Genomic DNA, 10,890 nt, shown 5'->3' with positions numbered 1-10,890 from the left:
CCCCCGGGGAGCCCCCCCCAGGGCGGCCCCTGGGCCCGCCAGCCCCTGTCACTGGCCTTGCCCTGGAGTGGCTCTGACATCGTCTCATGACTCCCAGGTAACTCACAGCTGGGCAGACTCTGCCCCCTGCCAAGCCCCAACCACTCTGCAGCCGAAGGCCCGACCCCAGGGCCTGCCGCCGTCAGCCCCCAACCTGCGTGCCAGTGCTTTCTCGTGAGGGAGACCAGAGCTGTGCACAGTGGCCACGGGCTCCCCCCTGAGTCCGACGCCAGGTCCGGTGGGATCCACCAGGACCAGCGCCCTCGCCCTGCAGCCTGGCCTGTGCGTCCTCCCTCCTTTCAAGAGCATCCGACGAGGAACACAGAGCCTTGGGAACCGTAAGCAGTCGTTCTTGAACAAGCCTAACTTCTGACATCCCCTGAAGTCTGAATAAGCAATTTCTCATCTTGGCCTTGAATTCCCCCAGAGGCAGCCAGCTGCTTCCAGAAAGCAACTGGAGGTGGAGAGGAACACGGCCCCTGAGCTCGTACTCCCTGCACGCCGCCGGCCTCCCTGTAGGGCGTGGGCTCCCAGTGCGCAGGCTGGGTGTGGAAGCGTGCTCCTTGGCCCCTAGCTGTGAGCGCCATCCCGACTGTCTCCACAGGGAGGGCTCCTGGTCGAGTGTGGTTCTGCTGCGACTGCCCCAGCCAGGACTTTAAAGGAGATCCCCACGGAGGAGGAGACACCTGGGGCTCGGTGTCACCTTCGGTGTGGCTGTCCCTGAACTTCCCTGCGGTCCAGATCGGTGGCCTCACTCAAAATCTTCTAGCATTTCTCTCAGGGTGGTGCAAAAGCAGTTATGGTTTGGGGCCATGAATTTTAAATCGTTACAGTGAGGCTCAAACATATCTGCATTGTTCGAAATAGGAACCCTTACCATCAGCACAGTTTTAGAGATAAGTGTGTTGGAAACCAGCAGTTAGCGTAATGGGTATGTCGCTGGACTCCCATGTAGTCGACCGCGGTTCGCGTCCCGGACCCAGTGGCTTAGAACTCACACCAGGCGTGTGTGCGTGCCCAAGATCCCGAGAGGAGAATGGAGGAGAAGGGATTGTGGCGTGACCATCCCCCCTGGGGGGTGATTTCTCTCTTTCTGTCTCTATGTCTCTCTCTGTCTGTCTGGCGAGCACACGCGCCCTACAGTGAAAACCTCTCCCAAAAAAAAGAGGTAAGTGTGTTTATTCCTCTAGTGGAAAACGCCGCGCTTCGGGACTCGAGCTCTTGGAAAGCCTCGCCAGTGCCCCGCTGGCCCTGGACGCGTTTCTCGGCAGTCTGGATGCTTCGAGAGAGTGGCGGGTGGTTGGTGAGAGGCCGGTGAATGTGGTGGACGAGGCAGGACTTTGTGGCCTAATTCATTCAGCTTCTGAAGTGCTGGCTGGGCAATGCGTGGTCGGACATGGTGGAGAAGACGGCCCTCCCCACTGACCAACACCGCTGCAGGAGTTGCACTTTTCGCCGCGTCTTGTCGATTAACTAGGCATGCTTCTCAGATGCAGTGGTTTCCCAGGATTCAGAGAGCCACAGTGGGCCAGACCCCACCACACCTGACCGGGCCCCTCTCTGGGTACGAGTTTGGCTTTGGGAAATGCTTTGTAGCTTCTTTTCAGTCCAGCTACTCGCTGGTCATCGGGTATAAAATCCACCTTTCCTGCCATGTCACAGATCCATCAAGAAGTGGTTTGTTGTTTACTGTATAGAATGACACTTGAAAATTCCGATTTTTTCAAGTTTTCCAGCTCACGAGGCACCCCCTCACGGAGCTCGCTCAGCTTTCCCACGAGGCTCAGACACGGAACAACCACAGGAGGGCCGATGTTGAGTTCTTCAGCGATGTCAGTGTGGTTCCCAGAGGGCCGGTTTTGATGACTGCTCTCAGCTAAACGTGATCAGCTTCCAGTGGCTGGTCACTGCCCTCCTCATCTTCAAGGCTCTCATCTCCTTTGAAAAATGTCTTGAGCCACGGCTGCGTGGTACATCCGTTAGCAGGTCCCGAGCCTACGCTGTGGATGTTGTTTGATGGTGTGGGTTGCGTCTGCTGCTTTACAACACATTGAGAATCAAAGAAGAAAGTGGCTCCAATTTGCTTTTAGTCTGACATCATTTCATAGTCTAAAATACGTATAAAATAAACAGCAAGTAATAACTCATTAGCAGAAGAACAGGAAGTGAGAAATGCAAATTAAAATGATGTACCCGCAACCACGTCTTTAACGGAATGTGTCCAATACTGAAGAGCAGGTTTCAACAATGCGAAACCGCGATTACTACTGCACCAACCCACAGCTGCTCATGACATTGCCAACAGAGTCCAGGACACGACCCTGCCCTGGCAGGAGCAGGGACGAGGGAGCCACTGGATAGGCGAAGTGGCCGTCCGGGTGTGCAGTACGGCAGGGGAAGCAGCCCCGGCGCTGTCCCGCAGGCCCTGGAAAGTGCAGCTCTCTACACCCTCTGCGCTCTTGGCTTCCTTCTTCTTTTATTTTTGCAAGTTTTAACTTTTAAAAAATTTGCCAGGGCACATGTGCAATAGCCAGAAAGAGCCCGGGAGATATAAGCAGGTTGTGGGAAGGGAGGGAGAGGAGCGCGGAGACCTGATTCCAGTCGCTCTAAGCAGAGGGCTAACCTTGGACCACCGTTTACGGTCTCTGGGCATCGCTGTCCTCTGCAGAGCACAGACATCGTAGTAAATGCCATGAAGGTCTCTTCTGTTGGGGTGTTAGGATTCTGTGCGACTGAAGCTGCAGAGCATGCATCTGGGTGTCTGTAGACCCACGCGCGGATGTTTAAGTGAATACATCTCCTGCCCAAGGCTTTGCCATCGGGAAGAGAAGTTTGTTTAGTGGCAGTTCTCACACTGACCTCCCTACGAGTGGAAAGTGATGTTTTCAGCATCTTCCTCTAGGGTGTTTCTTCCTTCCTTTTTTCCTTAGAAAATGCCTTAATATAAAGCTGAGATCGTTATAGAAAAGGAATCCTTCCTGAGGAGCTCGCAGCCTGTAGTAATGATACCATGGCAGACTTTGCATTGCTGGTTAATGAAATTCTTTTAAGATTGCACCAGCTTCAAGTAAGCTGATCTGCATTGATCGGGGGTGTATGGAGCTCAAGCCGCTCTATGCATAAGCAAGTTAAAAGCCTGCGGCCTATACAAGCAAGCTGCAGAGGCCCTGGCTGGGAGATTGATCCCAGGATTCCCCCAGGGACACCTTGCTTGCGGTTGGCGCTGTTTAAAGGAACACAGTCAATTTCTTTGGCAGAAAGTAAATTAATTAGGAGAAAAGAAAAATCGTGTTGGGTGCTGGGCTAAACCTTTTCCTGTATCACCAATGATAATTTTTGTAATGGAACAATCATCCTGAATTCCTTCGGAGTTCTGGTCCACCTCACACACCCTGAAAGGACACAAGGGTGGGGACTTCTGACGAGCTCACTGACACCCTCCATGGCTCCTGGGTGCTCGGAGGCCTCCAGGAGGCTGGCCCTCCCCTGCGTCCCCCGCTGCACTCCACCTGGTGCCCTCCCCTGCGTCCCCCGCTGCTCCCGGCCTGGTTCCCTCCGTCCCGCCTTCCCCCACTGCCCTCCGCCTGGTGCCCTCTGTCCCCACCGTCCCCCGCTGCTCTCTGCCTGGTGCCCTCCGTCCTCACCATAGGTCCCATGGTATCAGATCACCCTAACAAGAATGGGGGAGCATCAAGCCGAGAGCTCTGCAGAACTCGGGCCCAGGAACTGAGCCGCAGCACCCTCGGGAGTAAGAGGGTCAACCTCGAAGTGCAGGCGCGGGCGTTCATGCAACCAGATGCACACGGGAGAAGTTCCGGGTCCCCATGGAGCCCACGTGCCGCGACCCAGGCCAGCCGAGACGGGTGGACTGTAGGGTCAAGACCCTGCTGGGGGCGTCTCTCTCTTCCTCTTCCAAGAAATGAAGAGTCCTGAAAGGAAACGAGGTGGTGGCCCTGCCATGCCTCTGCGCGAGCTTAGACGAGACCTCGGCTACCTCACCTCTGACCCGGGCAGCAGGGGCTACCTGAGAGGTGACCGAGCAGGTAATGCAGACAATAGCCCCGAGCTGGGCGTTCAGAAGATACCGCCATCTGCCACCGTCGCTGTCACTGTGAAGTAAGGGCTGTCTGCAGCTCGGCTGTCTCAGGACCCCTCCCTCGGGCTTGCACAGAAAACCCTCCGGAGGCACTGACTCCGCGGCACTTGTCGAAGTGTGAGCCGCTGCCAGCCTTGACCGATCCGGACACCCGGCTGAGCAAGGCGGCCCGCGCCTCTGTTCTCCGGGGAGACACCGGGAGCCCTCTCCAGGGCAGCACACAGGCCCTGGGGGAGTGAGGCTCTGGCTGAGGAACCCAGTTCGGGGGTGGAGGCTGGGGACACGACCCCACCCAGCTTCCAGGGAGGAGTGGCAGGAAGCAGAAGGGGTCAGGCAGACGGGGCGTGTAAGAGGAGCCGGAGAGGTACACGGACCAGAGCCTGCCCGGCACAGAAGGGACTGTGGTCTCCTCCTGAATGAGGGCAGACTCCAGAGGCTTTCGGGCACGGAGGCATCATCAAATTTGCATTTGAAGGTCTCCCCAACCTCAGCCAAGGAGCAGACAGAGCCAGGTCCTGGGGAGGCTACTGCAGCCTGGGAAGCGGCGGCTGGGCCAGGTGGGCTCAGCAACAGCGCCAAGGCGGACTTGACGGAACTCTGAACCCGAAGCAAGGATCAAGGGGAAGAAGGGACCAAGCCTGGCAGGATGGCTGGGAATGCCATGAATGCCAAGCGGGGAGTGCAGAAGGGGCAGGCCTTGGGGGTGAGGAATAAAATACATGCACAGAGAGCGGCCAGATACGGACAACCTCCTGGTTAAGTTCCCGTGCGCCGTTGGCCCGCGAGGGTCAGAGACAAGGTGTGGCTGAGGGGACGCTTGGGTGCTATGGAGGTCTCCGCTCGGAGGTCACGGCAGAAGCCGTGGGGCATTTACCCAGGGAGAGCTAGAGGAGAGCAGGGCTGGGCTGTCACCCTGTGCACTGTCCTGTGCTGGGAGAGAAGGCTGAGAGGGCGGAGTTAGCGGGTAGGAGGGGCCAGCTTTCCAGTGCTGCTGCTGCCCAGCCTCTACCCACCCGGGAGCCAAAGGAAGCAGGACTGTCTGGCCTAGCTCACCACCAAAGCCCCCTGCCCAGCCTGGGCTATGGGAACGGGGGCAGTCTCGATCTTCAAGACCACCACCCCAGTTGTTTGCAGTTAGAAGCTTCCAGCTCAGGCCGCAGCCAAATCAGGACCAGAGAGGTTTGGGTTTAGAGGAGCTGCACATCTGAACACCAGGAGGCTCTGCTCCCCTCCCTTCCCCACACTCGTCCCAGCAGGGAGGGGAGCAGCCTCACTCTGTAACTCCAAATGCGAACCTCCCACTGTGCATGCCACGCTGCCAGCCACAACTGAACAGGGGCACTGCCCGGAGCCGAACACATGAATCCGTCACCGGTGACTGCCACTCTCGGAGAAGCCTCAAGAAATATGGAAAACTCAGGATCACTCCTAAAGGAACACAGTAACTCCTCACCAGTAATGGATCAAACGCAGAAATGCCAGGAAAAGAATTCAGGATATTAAACATAACCAAACTCAGTGAGATGCAAGATAAAACAGATAACCAATTCCAGGAGGTGTGAAAATCCTTCCATGACTTGCAGGAGGAGCTCCATAAAGAGACAGACTCCTTGAACAAAATCAAATGGAACTTCTGAAAATAAAGACTAAGATGCAGAAAATCAAAATCTCCCTTGAAGGTATTAACAGCAGATCTGACCACACAGAAGACAGGATCTCTGACCTTGAAGACAAAACTTCTGACATAGTCAAGCAACCAAGAATGGAAAACAACCATTAGAAAATGAGGGCGACTTACAGGAAACCTTTAACACTATTAGATGGCTGAATATTTGCATAATGGATATTCCAGAAGGTGAAGATATGGGTAGAGGCTTAGAAAATCTCTTCCTTGATTTACTAGCTGAAAACTGTCCAAATTTAGAGAGGCACGTGGAGACCCACATCCGGGAAATACGAAAGACACAAAAGAGACGGAAAATAAGACCCTCTCGAGGCACATCATGCTGTAGAGTACCGCAGAGGGACGGCCGCCAAAGCCAGGTTAAGGTTAAAGGAAGCTTTATTAGCTGGCCCGCGACTGCAGCCTAAGGCTCGGGGGCCGACAGTCAGAACCGCAGCCCCTGAAGTCTGAGCAGTCTTTTTATAGGGGTCAGTTACTGGGGTTTCTATGTAAGCAGTTACAGAAGCTAAATCAAGCAGGTTAATGATTTCTGAGGGGAGTGGGGTTTCCATGCAAGCAGTTACATCGCTAAACAAAAGGGTTTCGGGCTAGCTGGCAAAGACAGCAGCAGGTACAGGGTGTCATCCTGATGCGGTTTTCTATATGGCTAGCATGAATTATTTTCTCATGGGAAGAGTAAGCCGGGTTACAGAAGCAGACAGCCATGTTAGGGGAAGGGAACAAAATGGACGAACAGTTGTTCATGTGCAAGATCTAATATGCAGCCTTCCACAATCATAGCCAAATTAGTAAACACAAAGACAAAGAAAATATTCTTAAAATGGCAAGAGAAATGCCAAGTTACCTACTAAATTTACTCCATTAGAATAACATGAGATTCCTGAATTGAAACAATGCAGGCAAGGAAAAAATGGGAAGACATATTTAAAACTCTGAAGCAAAAACAATTTCTGCCTAGAATACTGGCAAGATTATCCTTCAAGTGGGAAGGAAAAATAAAATCATTTCCAGTTAACAAAAGCTAAAAGAATTTGCCAAAAGTAAGCCAGCTCTTCAGGAAATACTTAAATGACTACTACACCAGGAGACCTAGCGGGAGATAGATGGAAGTAAGAGAACACAAAACAATGAGGGAAAAAAAGAGTAAAGGAGAAGGCTAAGTCCACACTTTTCAATAATAACATTGAACGTTAATCGATTAAATTCTCCATCTAAATACACAGATCAGCTCAGTGACAAAAATACAGGAACCCTCTCTAAGTGCTTAGGACTCAACGCTAAGCACTGAGGCAGACTTCGAAAGACACACACTGTCCTCACTGGGCGTGGACCGAACGTCCGCGTTCTATGGCAGAGTGAAAGACCCAAAGGTATGACAGTGAAAAGAATAATGCAGAGGCCAGAGACTAGGAAGGGGAGTGGATTCGTGGAGTGGGTGGTAGAGAGTGGGTGTGAGGTGCAAAGGGGAAAAACGTTTAACCAACACAAATAAAGTTCTCAAAAAATATATATTACATACCTCGTGATGGGGACTTGGTGTAAAATGAAGTTAATCTAAAAAGGAGAAGGCAGAGAGGAGACACCTGAGAAGCCGAGGTCAGAGGGCTCAGAGAACCATCAAGAGGAAGGACTGATCCTCGCAGAAGCCAGGTGGGTTGTTTCAAGCCGGAGCGGGTGGATCGCAGAGGCCATGTAGAGTAGAGACCCCAGATGGGCCGGGTGTGGTCACCATGGCCTGGAAAGAGCCGTTTCCGTGAAGCAGAGGGCCAGAAGTCAGGCAGGAGAGAGCAGAAGTGGTGGCGAGGGCAGCACGGTGGGGTGAGAGGAGGGATAGGAGCTGCAGGCAGTGGCCAGGCGAGGCAGGCCAGCAGAGGGTGTGTGGGAAAGGCCACAGGTGCAGAGATTAAGGATTTTGCATTCGGTGTCAAATTCCTAAAATCCAATCCCAGGGCTGTCACAGATCAAGTGAGTTGCCCTGAGAAAGTCCATCAGCCTCGCTAAGCTTGAGAGTCTACACCTACAAAATGGGACCCGCGCAATGAAGACAGCTTCTTCGTCTAGTGGGGGTACGTGAGATCGCACGGCTGTGCCCTGCAGAGCGATGGCTCGGTGCTAGCCCCTGATGCTCTCGTGAGGGAGGGAGCGTTGGAACACGGGCTGCTGGTGGGAGAGGGGAGTCCTGACTGCACCCGAGAAGCAGGGGTAGTTGATGAAGCGGTATCTCGAAGAGGCTGGAGGAACTGGAGTCTATTGTTTGGGTTTAGAAGTCAGCCTTGGGCTGGCCCCATAGCCTAGTGGTTAAGAGATCCAGACCCCACATGGCCAACGGCAGTTCAAATCCCGGGCCCCATAGCTTGAAAACATGATGAGCACACACGCGTGCCCCAGGTCCAGCAGGGTGAAGACATGGAGGAGGGATTGCAGCAGAAGCGCGACCCCCTGGGGAGTGCCTCCTCCCCGCTGTTTCTCTCTCTGATGAGCGTGTGTGCTTTCTACATTAAATGACAGTAAGGCAACAACAAAGTCGGCATGGGGACAGAGGCGAGGGAGTCTGTAGGGGAGAGAGACAGTGAGTGCCCATGCCTGGGACCCGATCCTCCGAGGCGAGTCAAACGGCCGCGGGTAGCGTCAGAGCAGGCCCCTGCAGCACTGCAGCACAGCGCGGCTGCCAGCTGCCCTTCCGGAGCTGCGTTCCTGAGCCCCGGACGCGCTAACGCACTCGGCTGCGGAGGCACAGCCTAAGGCTGGCTCCAGAAGCCACAGCAGGTCAGGGCCTGATCTCCCAGCCCACGGCTGGCTTTAAAACCCTGGAATCCTGAGGTCAGCATTTGGCGTGGTGGTTAAGGCACCATGGCGGGCTGCGGTCTAAGTCCTGAACCCGACGGCTGGAAACCCACTAGGCGCATGCGCTTGCGTGCCCAAAATCCCAACGGGATGAAGTAGAGAAGGGGACTGCAGCGTGACCACCCGGCTTTGCGAGGTGCTGTCTGTCTACCCTCGACCCCTGTCTGGCAAGCACCTGTGCTGTCTGGCAGTTAGGAAGAGAGAAGAGGGCCAAGATGGAAGTAGGCTGTGACAGTTGTTAGACTCTAGCAATAATCAGGCAAGGCCTCCAGATTTTTTTAGTCTAGTGTGAAAACCAGGATGAAAGTCAATGGAGGCATCATTGAATTCTTTGTATTAAGGTCAGAATGGAAGGGGATTGTCCTTACTTAATTAGGACCAAAGCCGCATGATTTATTGGACAAGAATCCTGGTTGAGCTCTCACCATCGTCCCGTTCGCGATTCCCAGGTACCCGACACTTGCCTTCCATGTGACTGAATAATGTCTCAAATTTTTATTTCAGTTTCTTAGAGGATTGTCGATATATGAGTTTCGATCTCAGATAAACAGTGCTTTTCCGCAGTAGTAGTCCCTGGGGCTATTTGCATAGGGTGATGTGAGGAAATCCAACCAACTGACCATATATTTAATGCTCATTGTTTAGAAATACATCATTTTAAATTAAAATTGATCTAAAATATAGTAAGCAAGTCTTGGAATGAAAACAGTTAGTCTGATCCAAATTCAATTAAGTAATTTTTCCCCATTCTGCCATAATAGATCAACAATGTGAACTGCTAATGTAGTTGCGATTTGAGTAACAAATTTCGATATATTCACAAAAAGTTACATTTACGTGCATTTATTGGAAAATTAATTATATCTTGGATTAAAAGCTTATATATTTATTATAATAAATAACAAACACATGCCCCGTAGCAAAAACAAAACAAAAAAGAGTACTTTTTAACAAAAAGCCTGTGGCTTTTATATTCTCTGCATACCTATTTCCTTTAACAGAAAATTGATGGAGTTAGTTCATTAAATTGGCGACAGAAGAGCCCCACGAGTCTTTGCTCCCGGGTTTCTGGGCTCCCAAGCCCCCGGGCACCTCCCATCGCACTCTCACCCCTCTAAATGGCTAACGTCCACCGTGTCCCCAACATTCCTTAGCTTCAGTAGTCAGCAAATCCTGCGTGCTTGGGCCCACTCTCCCGCTCCGTCCTGACCGCATTCCTGGGGCCGACTTCTGCTCCCCTTACGGGTAAGGACCAGGCTGAGAGGCTGGTCCTCTCACAAGTTCACACTGCCGGCACCCGAGGAGGCTGGAGCCAGAGTCCAGGCCGGGATGTTTGTAAGTGACAGAGACCCTGTCACTGGGCATGGCCCGGCGACACACTGCCATGTCCTGATTTAGCCCTGGGAGGGCTGAGCCCCCTACTGCCCACAGCGTCTTGGAGTGGAGGGGAGACGGGCACAGGGCCAGCACACAACCTCGTGTGAAATCGTACCTACGGCCAGGAAAACCGAGGCCTGGAAATGGCTGACGGACTGAAACTGGCCCGGACCAGGCCAGCACCTCCCAGACTCACCGTGGAACAGAGGGCTGGGGCAGCTAGTCGGCTGTGCATGTCCCGTGCCCGCCGGCAGAGGTGAGGGTGGGGAGGAGGGGGCGACGGTCACCAGCAACCCGGTGCACTAGGGGACCATGCGGGGGAGGGACACTGAGCCGACAAGAACCACCGACGGCTTCGTGAGCGCCCAGACACGTGGCGAGCACCACCACTGCCCTCCTCGGTGTGGGGGACTGCCCTGGGGAAGCAGGGACGCCCAGCGCTCCCATCACAGTGCCGAAGCCCGAGGAAAGAGAAGGGAGGGAGGGAGGCCCAGGGTTCGCGCAGGGGCGGAGACCGCCATTCACTACGAGACCTGAGGTCGAGCTGCCCATGCCCTGAGTGGTCATCTCTGCAGGACACGGAGGGCAGCTGATCCCCAAGCCCCCCCAAACGGCGCTTCGGCAGTGTGGGTGCCCGTCCCCCTGCCCCCCACCCGGCTCCCTCTGCAGGGCGTGCCCTGAACCTGGGCAGCAGAGAGGAGGCCGGGGCTCCCTCGGCAGCGAGGTCTGATGCACTTGCCAGTGGCCACCTTCATTACCGAAGGTGCACACAAAGCCCAGGCCGGCCAGCCGAGAAGGGCTCTAATGAGGCTGGGGGGCCCTTCCGGGCGGGCGAGGGGGCGGGGGGCGC

The sequence above is a fragment of the Tupaia chinensis genome, unplaced genomic scaffold, assembly GCF_000334495.1.
Source record: "Tupaia chinensis unplaced genomic scaffold, TupChi_1.0 Scaffold000088_1, whole genome shotgun sequence".
NCBI lineage: Eukaryota > Metazoa > Chordata > Mammalia > Scandentia > Tupaiidae > Tupaia > Tupaia belangeri.
Note: the sequence above shows the minus strand (reverse complement) of the source record.